The 13,136-nt window shown below is 42.3% G+C and overlaps 1 protein-coding gene and 1 pseudogene across 1 annotated transcript in view; one reads left to right on the plus strand and one right to left on the minus strand.

Annotated features, from left to right (window-relative positions):
• Positions 1-13,136, plus strand: part of dnah9 (dynein, axonemal, heavy chain 9) — a 467,621-nt gene that overhangs the window by 174,225 nt on the left and 280,260 nt on the right. The window lies entirely within an intron of this gene.
• On the minus strand, positions 9,291-9,982 carry LOC144594450 (protein FAM177A1 pseudogene; annotated as a pseudogene).

Consider the following 13,136-nt stretch of genomic DNA (forward strand, 5'->3'; position numbering starts at 1 on the left):
ACTTCAAGCACTGCACCTCGTGGGCCTGCGGACTTACCATCGTAGAGCTCGCGATCCCTTTGTCAGGGATCGACCTCTGAGCTCCGCTGCGGGAGCCTGCGGACTTTGACATCGTGGAGCCCGCGGTCTCTGGTTAGAGACCGACTTCGGGAACTTCAAGCCGCAAGAGGTTCGATCGCCCCGACGCGGGATCTTTGATCGCCCCGACGCGGGATCTTTGATTGCCCCGACTGCGGATGGTTCGACTGCCCCGGAGAATAAAGAGGAAGAAGATTGGACTTTATTGCCTTCCATCACAGTGAGGAACGTGGGGAATCCGCTGTGGTGGATGTTTATGTTGACTTTGATGTAGTTGTGTGTCTTGTTGCTTTGGTTTTAGTATGGCTGTATGGTTATTCGAATTTCACTGTATCTTAATTGGTATATGTCACAATAAACTGACACTTTAGGGTTCAAGGTTTCAAGGACCTCGAAACCTTGAAACCTGAAGGGCACATAATAGGCAGAACATCAGTTGCTGTTGGTCTCTTTTTATTGTTTTTACCAGCAATAAGGTTAAGTATAACACTGAAACCATATGTCTCTCTTTACACATCTATTATGCTGCTCCAAATTAAATATAGAAATACTGAACATGAAGTTGCTAAAACAAACCATCATTTTATACGTCATTTGTATTGTACTATATAATGAAATGTTCGAACAATAAACAAAATAGCTATTATTTTCCCAGAGGCAGTGGGCTGTCATTATATGAATCGGCATTGCCTGGGCTAGAAGGCACCTCATTGTGTTCTGTGCTAAAAAGTTTTAAAATGTGAATCCATTGGAAGTGATGTTGTTTTAAAATTTCTGTTCTTTGAATGGGAGAGGTTTCGGGAAATTAATCAACATTTTGTTAACTCAGAATCTATGGAGTCCCACAAATTGAGCTGATCTGATACCTATAAAGCAAGCATTTCAACGCCATGCACAATTGATTGCACTAATGCCAGTGGGTGAAGGGAATCTACCCAGAAATATACCAAGCTCCGTTATTCTACAGCAAAAGAGAAACACATTGCTAGAGGAACTCAGTGGGTCGGGCAGCATCTGTGGAGGGAAATGGACAGATGACGTTTCAGGTCAGATGCTTTCTTCTGCACTCTTGAAGAAGGGCCTCGACCTGAAACGTCATCTGTCCAGTTCCATCCATAGATGCCACCTGTGCTACTGAGATCCCAGATCATCCAGACAGGATCTCAGCATCTGAGGTCTCTTGTCTCTCCATTTAGATAGACATAGAACCACTCTGGTTCTGCATTATGGTAAAATAGTTTCTTGTTCACTATGGAAGACAAAATTATTTAGCCTCTGCAAATATTTGGAAAACATGTTTTTTACTCCAATCTACATGGCGAAAAGGAAAAGCTTCTCACATCCTTTGCCCTATCACCTCCTCAGCCTTCAGTTATCTGAAGAAGGGTCTCGACCTGAAACGTCACCTATTCCTTCTCTCCAGAGATGCTGCCTGTCCCGTTGAGTTACTCCAGCATTTTGTGTCTATTGATAAATCTATATGGACTATAAATAGTGATCAGGACGGTAAAATGATTACTTGTTTCACTAGATTGCAAATGCCATCATTAGTTTATGTCCTGTTTTGCTTTGGGTCAGTCCATGAGAAAAATCCTCTCATTCCGGGTTTTATTCAGTGTTGAACCAAAGGCATGCGTAAATGAATTACAAAGCTTTTCCCGCTTGCCAGGGAACAAGCCCAAAAGAATTGCATTTATTATTTCAACCAGTTATCTGTGAAGTCCCCTGGTTGCAATTATAAAGGGGTTAGATTCTGTTCAACTACATTCATAACACAGATAATAGTAGTTTGACTGGAACAAAATGACAAAAATGGGTCTTTAAATAGTTTTTGTTTCATTTGACAGTAAATCAGAAGCAGCTTGGAGTACTAATGATGAAGCATCATTTTGGCACTTTAAAGTAAAATTTAATTGGTTTTCACTTGTCGGATTCTTCTTTTGAAAATGGTCATCAAGTTGTCATTGTGTGTTAATTGATGGATTACAGAAATTAGTCACAGTGGCTGACATTGTCACTGACAGACAGCCGGCACAGAGTAAATGTCTGGGTTGCACTGTGATGTGAGGCAGTCAATTGTGGGAGGAAACTTTTGTTAATCATGTACGTTTGGAGCAGGGAATCAAAGTACAGTAAAAAAAAAAAAAAAATCAGTCTGAAGAAGTGTCTCGACCCAAAATGTCACCCATTCCTTCTCTCCAGAGATGCTGCCTGAGTTACTCCAGCATTTTGTGTCTACCTTCGATTTAAACCAGCATCTGCAGTTCTTTCCTACACAGTAAAAAATGATAGTTGAATTGAACAGAAAGAAGTACAGTTTGCTGCTTTCTTTTATCAGGGCTAGTCAGGTTGGTCAAAAGCACCATTTAAAATTGGATCCAGGGATTAATTGTGTGCTGAGTAAAACTGTCCTTTAATTTCTAATTCAAATGCGGTCATGTTTAAGTTAATGAGGATTGAAATTAGACATGAATATATAAAATGGCATAATGAGAGATTATAAATAAAAGGCATATCTAAAAGACACAGTTGGGATAGGTGGGTAGAAAAGGGCAGATGGAAATCCTAGAATAGCTTCAGTAGTAATGAGGATGCAGAGTCTGAAGAAAGGTCTTGACCTGAAACGTCACCCATTCCGTCTCTCAAGAGATGCTGCCTGTCCCGCTGAGTTACTCCAGCTTTTTTGTGTCTATCTTCGGTGTATACCAGCATCTGCAGTTCCTTCCTACACAGACTTCAATGGTGATCTGTAGTGTTGTTTCCATTTCACGTCAGTGGAAATGCACGCCAGTGGCACTTTTTATCGAGAGAGTAAAGGATACTGCCATGCAGCATTTTTAAGGACAGACTTCATAGGAAAACAAGATTGTTCTTCAAGGTTTCTTTAAACTTCGCAGAATGACATTCAACTCTTACACCTGTAAATAGCACCAATGAAATTCTAGTTATAATAAGTTCATGAATCTTTATATCCATCTGCCTCTGTAATTAGCTGCACAATCTGGCAAAAGATGCAAATGTTATCACTGGCATCTTTAACAGTGAGGCGTGATTACCTTGCATTTTAGGGCCTGTATAAAATAACACAATTTGTTTGCTAAATATTTTGTTGGATGTCTTCTCTCCTCACAATGTATGAATCATATCATAACGAATGGATGGTATTTTTTACCAAATTATGCTTCATTCGTAATATTTACAAATATGTGTTACTGTACATTCATTGGTCACCTTTCGTTGTGCAGGACATATCGTTCTTTTTACCTACAAGATTTGCACAATAAGAGGAATCATTGCAATAGACTCCAATGTTTCTCTGACACACATTCCATGAGTGATCATTCCAAAGTGTTTATACACAGGTTCCAGGCCCTCGGTGGCCAATACAGGAGAACCTTAAAGTGCAGCTGCAACAGGTATACGGGTACCTCCGGGTACATCATCCTCATCCTTTGGAATGTGGCTGTCTGCAACTTTCTGTTGTGGACAGCTGCTTACACTGGAAGATCAGTACATTTCAGCTAAATAGGAGAGTCTGAAGAAGGGTCTCGACCCGAAACGTCACCCATTCCTTCTCTCCAGAGATGCTGCCTGTCCCGCTGAGTTACTCCAGCATTTTGTGTCTATCTTCGATTTAAACCAGCATCTGCAGTTCCTTCCCACACAGGGTATCCCTCCCGTCCAGTAGTAGTTGATATTTATCCCATTGGGTCTTACAGGGACTAGCCTGTCGAGCACAGAGTCCTGTGTTATGTGGCTGTTCAGACAAATCTTGATGAAGCCAACTGCATTACTTTTCAGACCTTCTCAGCAAAGAAAGGATGAGAGGAGATCTTATCGAAATGTATAAGATTATTAAGGGGTTGTACACGTTAGAGGCAGGAAACATGTTCACAATGTTGGGGGAGTCCAGAACAAGGGGCCACAGTTTAAGAATAATGATTAGGCCATTTAGAACTGAGATGAGGAAAACCTTTTCAGTCAGAGAGTTGTGAATCTGTGGAATTCTCTGCCTCAGAAGGCAGTGGAGGCCAATTCTCTGAATGCATTCAAGAGAGAGCTAGATAGAGCTCTTAAGGATAGCGGAGTCAGGGGGTATGGGGAGAAGGCAGGAACGGGGTACTGATTGAGAATGATCAGCCATGATCACATTGAATGGCGGTGCTGGCTCGAAGGGCCGAATGGCCTCCTCCTGCACCTATTGTCTATTGTCTAACACTTCAGATTGTAATCAATGGCAGTGTCAAAACGATACAGACAGCTCAGGGGCAGCTGTGCATGGGGGATATGACAGGGAAGGCTCTTCACACCACCAGCCAAGAATGATGGCAATGGTTGCTTGAACACCATGAAGATGGGGCATTATGTGACACAGTGCTTCAAGGACATTCTCTGCAGACTACTCTGGCCAATGATGTTCTTGTGCATGGACCTTTCTACAGGGGACATCTGATACGGCTTGGTCTAATTAACCAAACTCATTCTTTGCAACTCAATTGACAATGACCTGAGACAGAATCTTGTGATCCACTTTAAACAATGAGATGGGTTGGTGATTCATGATCTCTTCCCCCTACCCTTTGTGCTCATAGATGAGATTCATATAGATGACACGTGCAACAAGTCTTGTGCCCTGTTAGTGGATGGGAAGAATGTTTAAGGTGCTGAATAGAATACCAGTCATGTAGACTGCTTTGACCTGATGATTCAGACTTCTTAAGATTTGTCAGAGGCACTCATCCAGGCAAGCGGAGAGTATCACATAACAATCCTGACTTGTAATTTGTAGATGGTGGAAAGGCTTGGAGATATCAGGTGGTAAATCACGCTCTGCAGCATATATCTGACCTGCTCTTATAGCCATGGTACTCACAGTATGTGACTCATCCACAAGAATATTTGGTCAGCAATGACTACCCCTAAGTAATGTCTGTAATGATATGCCTTTGAATACCTTCGAGGGTGGATGACTCTCTTTTGTTGACGTTCACATAGAACATAGAACAGTACACCACAAGAACAGGCCCTGTGGTTCAGGTCTGAAGGGTCGCGACACAATACCTCACCCATTCCTTCTCTCTGAGTTACTCCAGCATTTTGTGTCTGTCCTCTGGTTCACAATGTCTGTGCTGAACATGATGCCAAAATCATCTCCTATATGCGTGCAGACGTTTGGTTATTACCTGGTGCTTGTGTGGCATGAATGCTTCTTATCAGTACATGATACCACACCTGAGTGTAGCTGAGGTCTTGCTGCATGCAGGCATGGAGCCCTGCTAGCCGAGGAGCCGGGAATGGAACTCAACATTGTGCAATTCGCACCGATCAACTTGAGGTGTCTCTCAACATTCAAGAGTCAGGAGTGTTTTACTATCATATGTCCCAGATAGAACAATGAAATTCATACTTGCTGCAGCACAACAGAATATGTAAACATAGTACACTGTAAACAATATGATAAACGAGAGAGAAAAAAAAAGTTCAGTGTGTGTATATATACACATACTCACAAATATATACACAAATACTCACAAGTACACATATATTTCGATCATATATATATATACTTTTGATTGTTCATTCCTTCTCTCCAGAGATGCTGCCTGTCCCACTGAGTTACTCCAGCATTTTGTGTCTATCTTCGATTTAAACCACCTTCTGCAGTTCTTTCCTACACACTCATATATATATAATTTAAAAAATATATATATATATACACACACACACACACACACACACATGCGCGTACATACATATACACAAAAAAACAAACAATAATAGTGCCAATATTCATGAAAGTAGCACCAAATTATACACTCTAAGGAAAATTTTGCTGGGGTAAAGCACCTGCAGCAACCAACATGCCTTGAGCAAGATCAGAAAATTACTTTTCTCCCATGGCACGTTTGCACGTTTGCTTCAGGAGAATTCCCGGGCATTGCATGCTGTTGTGTAGCCTGTGCCTGGGAGCTCAAGAAGCTCTCACTGCAGTTGCAAACTCCTGTTGCAGGGAAGAGGCATTTGACCAGTTCTCAATTAACACTGAACTTCACACCCACATCAGCAATTAACACCCACCAACAGCCTGAGAGAAAAGGAGGGAGCCATCAAACTCTCAATGTACCTTCTTCTTCTTAATTTAGTATAAGAAAATAACTGCAGATGCTGGTACAAATCGAAGGTATTTATTCACACAATGCTGGAGTAACTCAGCAGGTCAGGCAGCATCTCGGGAGAGAAGGAATGGGTGACTTTTCGGGTCGAGACCCTTCTTCAGTCTGAAGAAGGGTCTCGACCCGAAACGTCACCCATTCCTTCTCTCCCGAGATGCTGCCTGACCTGCTAAGTTACTGCAGCATTTTGTGAATAAATACCTTCTTCTTCTTAATTGGTCTTCAGGGATAAAGGATGGCTTGCTTCAATTCCTGTTCTGAGGTGACTGATGTGACCAAAGTGTGATCTGCTGATTTTCCCATTGGTGGGGCAGGAGGTGCTTGCCAACCTGGGCATTTACTTTGCAAGGTGATGCACTCCTGTCATTTGCACTTCTGTGCGCTCCCCCCTACAAGGACACAAGGTTCTTTCTTCCCCCCCCCCCCCAAATGCTTCTTCTCCGCTTTGATCAGTCATGGGCTCGATGTTCCCAGTAGTCAGTGAGGACGTTGTATTCTTTTTAAGGAGATTTGAGAAGATTTGTAAATCTTTTCCACTGCATCTCTTCATATGACAGAGGCTGCAATGGAGAGTTTATTTTGGTAACATGATTTTAGGAATGTGAAAAATGTAGAGCTGACTGATGTAATTAGGTACTCAGTGCTGGAAATATTGGCCCAGGAGAAATCAATGTTGGTTTATTTATCCTTCTGGTGGATGTGGAGGATTTGTAGAGTCACTGGGGATACAGTTTCATTGCTTTCAAGTGCCTGCAGTAGGTAGGTAGTCCAAACCATAGAAATGCACAGGAAAGAAGGGATCACAAATACCTGGTAGATTATGAATTTGCTGAAGTTCGAGGAGTTGAACTTCAAACAACTTTTTGCACAGTTGACCAATAGGGCCTGCTCCTGTGTTGAAGGTGCTAATGGATTTCATCTTTGTTCTCATTGAGAGTTGCTTCCCAGATAGAAACATAGAAACATAGAAAATAGGTGCAGGAGGAGGCCATTTGGCCCTTCGAGCCAGCACCACCATTCATTGTGATCATGGCTGATCATCTACAATCAGTAACCTGTGCCTGCCTTCTCCCCCTATCCCTTGATTCCACTAGCCCCTAGAGCTCTATCTAACTCTCTTAAATTCATCCAGTGAATTTGCCTCCACTGCCCTCTGTGGCAGCGCATTCTACAAATTCACAACTCTGGGTGAAAAAGTTTCTTATCACCTCAGTTTTAAATGGCCTCCCCTTTATTCTTAGACTGTGTCCCCTGGTTCTGGATTCCCCCAACATTGGGGACATTTTTCCTGCATCTAGCCTGTCTAGTCCTTTTATGGTTTTATACGTCTCTGTAAGATCCCCTCTCATCCTTCTTAACTCCAGTGAATACAAGCCTAGTCTTTTCAATCTTTTCTCATATGACAGTCCCTCCATCCCTGGGATTAACCTCGTGAAGATGTGAGTAGTGGTCCACGTTACCCAGGGTTTCATTGTGGTTCCTCATTGCCAGACGGTGGCATGTTACAGCAGGAATGTGTTAGGGAGCTGACTTATTCTGCTGATTTGAATGCAAGGCCAATCCTCTCATACGCTCCATTGAACAAGTCAATGGTGACTTGGAGTTTGACCTCTGAATGTGCATGTACTCGAGTGTCATCTGTGTATTTAACCTAACTGCTAAGGCTTGGTTGACCTGAATTTTGGATTAGAGATGTTGTTGGTTGAACAGTTCACTGTCAGTCCTATGGATTAGCTCTCTTTCTGCAGCTCAATGTTCCCAATGTTGGGGACACTCCTGAGGACCTTCTTCGACACTGTGGTGGCGGCAGCCATTTTCTATGGAGTGGTCTGCTGGAGCAGCAGCAACTCAACTGCTGACAGGAAGAGACTGGATAAGCTGGTCAGGAAGGCCAGCTCTGTCCTGGGATGCCCCCTCGACTCAGTGCAGGTGGTGGGAGAGAGGAGGATGATGGCAAAGTTGTCATCGCTGCTGGACGACTCCTCCCACCCCATGCAGGACACTATCACTGCACTGAGCAGCTCTTTCAGTGACAGACTCCTTCACCCCAAGTGCGTGGAGAGATATCAAAGGTCCTTCCTGCTGCCGTCAGACTGCACAACCAGCACCGCTCCCAGAACACCCGTCAATAAAGATAATGCCCGTTATTTTATTTTTTTAATGAATGCTTATTTATTTTTGCTATCCACTCTGCTGCTGTAACCCTGCAAATTTCCCCGTTGTGGGGCGAATAAAGTACTTATTATTATTTGTCTGAAGTTAGATGCAACATTGTGGTGAGAAGGATTTGAAAAGTGTTTGAGTCATGATGTGGCCTTGCGTGACATTGGTCTGTGATGAGAATAGATCTTAGGTAGACTGGGTTGGCTGGGATATTATACCATACCAAGATGGAGATGAATACTATGAGCAATCAATTTTGAGCAGCGTGCTTCCCAGTCTATTGCAATTGACAGTGTTGAAAGCTGGTGTGAAGACAAGGAAAGCCACGTTTAATGGTTAATGCAATTCGTTCTACTTCTCTTCAAATTGGTGCATGGTAAAGGGCATGTCCATGGTGCTTCCAGATGGACAAAATCCATCATGTGGTTCATTGAGTAGCATTTCAGCCAAGGTGGTTGAGTAGGAACTTTGTGATGAATATCCACGTGGCAGACGGCTCTGTATTTTCCCTCAGTCGAGTCTGTCACCTGTAGATAGTCACAATTATAGTGATTCTGGCATATGGATGTCAGGAGTTATGGGGAGAAAGCAGAAGAATGGGGTTAGGAGGGAGAGATAGATCCGCCATTATTGAATGGCAGAGTCGACTTGATGGGCCGAATGGCCTAATTCTGCTCCTATCCCTTGTGAACTTATATGCTCCACCTCTCTTTGAGGGCAATAGGGTTTTGGATTCATTACATTTCTTATCACCAAGTTTAGCATTTGAACAGGGATACCATTTGTTCCTGGTCCTGTTTTTTGGTTGGCGTTCGGCCATTTCATCAACTGGTCTGCTAGAGTGAGTCGGAGGATGATTTTAAAAAAAATTATTTTTTTAGAGAAAAGGGCAGAACATCTTATTTATCTTCCATTTGTGGAGCTTCTAACTTGGGATAGGATCACCTCTTTGTTTGGTTTCTGATGTAGGTGTAGGATCGTTTTCCATCTCAAAACTGACATTTACAAATGATGCGTTAACTGCTGGCAAGCTATCTTGTGCACTGACCCCATCTTGCTGCTTTTCTATTTGTTCTTGGAAATTCTTTTCAGCTTCTTCTGACATTTTATTTTCTTCCTCTTCCTCCTCCTCCTCCTCCTTCTTTATCCTATAGTACTCGTCAATGGCATATTGGCACTTCGGTGCAATTATACCAAAAAGGGAAGCTAACTTTTCTCCTAAGAAGTCGCATACTGACAGTGTTCCAGTAGCAAACCTTAGCATGTAAAACCACAGGAATGGGCCCCAATGAAGTTTGCTGACATCAATTGCAGGCGACATATCTCTTTTGTCTTCCTCCTGTTCTTCTTCATCTGTGCTGTACTCCTCCATGGTTTCACCACTTGCAAAGTGAATGATTCTCCGAGGAACCTTTTGTTTTTTCATACCTACATCTCCAAGTTCTACATTCTCAAATGATTTTCCATTTGCCTGCAGCTTCTTTGCGTCCATGCTGCCCCCGCTCAGATGTACGTTGCCGGGGCTGAGGTAGAGGCCGAGACCGGGGAGCTTCTCCGCCATTAGCTGCTGCTGCCGGGCCCATTCACTGATATCACCGATGGCAGGGCCTTTTTAGTTTTTTTAGATTTAGAATAGAGATACAGCACGGAAACAGGCCCTTTAGCCGCACTGACCAGCGATCCCTGCACATTAACACTATCCTACACGTACTAGGGACCATTTACATTTATACTAAGCCAATTAATCTACCAACCTGTACGTCTTTGAGGTGTGGGAGGAAACCGAAGATCTCAGAGAAACCCCACGCAGGGGGAGAACATACAAACTCCGTACATTCAAGAACCCGAAGTCAGGATCGAACCCGGGTCTCTGGCGCTGTAAGGCAGCAACTCTACCCCTGCACCACGGTGGCTTAGACAATAGACTAAAACATTCGTGATGATGGTCATTCAATGAAGCTATTATTCCTCTTCCAGTTTGCCCCTCCAGAATAAGGTGTACCTACCACCTAGATCTTTGAGCAGGCCACCTCCTGCCAGCCTTACCTAGTGAAATGTTTATTAAATTGATTAAAAGATGCAGCAAGGAAATTGGCCCTTCAGTCACTGAGTCCATGCCGTCCATTGATCACCTATTCACACTAGTTCTGTGTTTTCCTATTTTGGTACTTACGTACTCGGGGCGATTTACAGAAGCCAATTAACCTATGAACCCACGTGTCGCTAGGATAGGAGAAGAAATAATAGCACCCGGTGGAAACCCAGTTAGTCGTAGGGAGAACACATCCTTTGAGGAAGGATATTCTTGCTATTGAGGGCGTGCAGCGTAGGTTTACTAGGTTAATTCCCGGAATGGCGGGACTGTCATATGTTGAAAGACTGGAGCGGCTAGGCTTGTATACACTTGAATTTAGAAGGATGAGAGGGGATCTTATCGAAACATATAGGATTATTAAGGGGTTGGACACGTTAGAGGCAGGAAAGATGTTCCCAATGTTGGGGGAGTCCAGAACCAGGGTCCACAGTTTAAGAATAAGGGGTAGGCCATTTAGAACGGAGATGAGGAAAAACGTTTTCAGTCAGAGAGTTGTAAATCTGTGGAATTCTCTGCCTCAGAAGGCAGTGGAGGCCAATTCTCTGAATGCATTCAAGTGAGAGCTAGATAGAGCTCTTAAGGATAGCGGAGTCAGGGGGTATGGGGAGAGGGCAGGAACGGGGTACTGATTGAGAATGATCAGCCATGATCACATTGAATGGCGGTGCTGGCTCGAAGGTCCGAATGGCCTACTCCTGGACCTATTGTCTATTGTCTATTGTTTATTGTCTATTGTCTAGCTCTAGGGGCGAGTGGAATCGAGGGATATGGGGAGAAGGCAGGTACAGGGTACTGATTGTAGATGATCAGCCATGATCACAATGAATGGCGGTGCTGGCTCGAAGGGCCGAATGGCCTCCACCTGCACCTATTTTCTGTTTCTATGTTTCTTCTGGCTCATTTCATGCATGTCTGATGAAGCAGATGAAAGGAAAAGACTTTCATTACAATGGCACTGACAATATTCCACCCAGATATATGGAGATGAAAGTACTTACTAATTAATCTATTTAGTCCTTTCTTTTCTTCAACTCAGATCACGCTTCTTTAGAAGCTGTTGCCTTCGGGACATTAAACGACTGCAATACAATTGAAGGGTTCTGTAAATATGGTCAACCACAAAAGCAAGACTTGAGAAAAGCATGAAGCGTTTACTGATAACGTTTGAGCCGTGAGATTGTGTTACAGTCTTAACCATCTGTTATTTTTCATGTTAAGTTGGATATGAGCAGCCTGTGCTGGCCAGATCAAAGTATGTTTTCTTCTCCATCTATCTACATATTTTTTTCTTTAACCTTGACTCCTATGCTGTTTTCACATCTGCCAATCTGAACTTGCATCCCATTTTAAATTTTGTGGCTTTCCTTCGAAATATTTTAATAAGAAAAGGAATGAACTCATCTTTGCTTCTCACTAAAGAAAAATGCTTTTCAATTGGGCTGTAAATATTTTATTAAATGGCAAGTATTTTGAACTTGGAGATACCTCAAGCTATTGTTCACTTTTACAATCCTGGATTTGAATTTCATTTGGATTCATTGATTTATTGGTTAGAAGCACCCAATGTGAAATGACATCATCCATTCATTAGTCTAACTCCAGTTAACGGTTTGTCCAACAATCTGCCATCATTGAACAATGTTATTGAGAGATGTCATATTTTTAACTTGTGTTAATAGTGGATACAATAAATACTGGCACTGCATCGGGTGCAGCTGGAGCTGATGTACATTCTCAACATATAGTTGTGGATATGCAGTGGATGGGTGGGGTTGCAGATTTTATTCACATGAGATGTGAGTTTTCACCAAGGGCAAAGGTTTTCATCAGGGTGCAAATTCAGTGATGCCCATTGGGATGACTAGTGCAGTTGGAAACAGAAATACATGAGCCTGTAAAGCCTCTAAAGTAAATATCAATGAGCCTTCCTTTCAAATTGTCACTTGTGGGATATTACTCTCGGTTAAGTAAATAGAAGAAGCCAGTGGAGATTGTTGAAGGCGAAAATAGACAAAGGTGGATGTGGATTGTTATTGGGGATACAAAACAAAAGGTGTTCTGTAGGTAGACACAAAATGCTGGAGTAACTCAGTGGGTCAGGCAGCATCTCTGGAGAGAAGGAATGGGTGACGTTTCGGGTCGAGACCCTTCTTCAGACTGATGAAGAATGTGTTCTGAACTCAGTTAAAGTTAAAACATCCTTTAAAAAGGATGTTTTCAAAATAGGAATGAATGCTTATAATGGTTATAAAACACATATAAATAATATATGTAAACAAATATATAAATCAACATATGTTTTAATGCTTATAAAACATACTCAACATTACATTATTCAGCAACATAAGTACATTTTCATAATGATGAAGAATTTGGATAAATAATTCAAAATATGAGTTGCTCGTTTGATTTTCAAATCTGTTCCTTCTAAGGCGTACAGCGAGCTTACATAATACTTTTACATTATGTGTATATAATAGAGAGGGAAAGGCTGTTATTTCAGACTATTTTGTTCTAATATGAATCTGGAAAAATACCGTCCAATATTACTCCCATTAAACCATCGATAAATTCTGACTAAATTCAACTGATGATTAATGACAATGGCACACCTTGTGGGCTTAAAG

This window comes from Rhinoraja longicauda, chromosome 6, assembly GCF_053455715.1.
Source record: "Rhinoraja longicauda isolate Sanriku21f chromosome 6, sRhiLon1.1, whole genome shotgun sequence".
NCBI classification, from domain to species: Eukaryota; Metazoa; Chordata; class Chondrichthyes; order Rajiformes; family Arhynchobatidae; genus Rhinoraja; species Rhinoraja longicauda.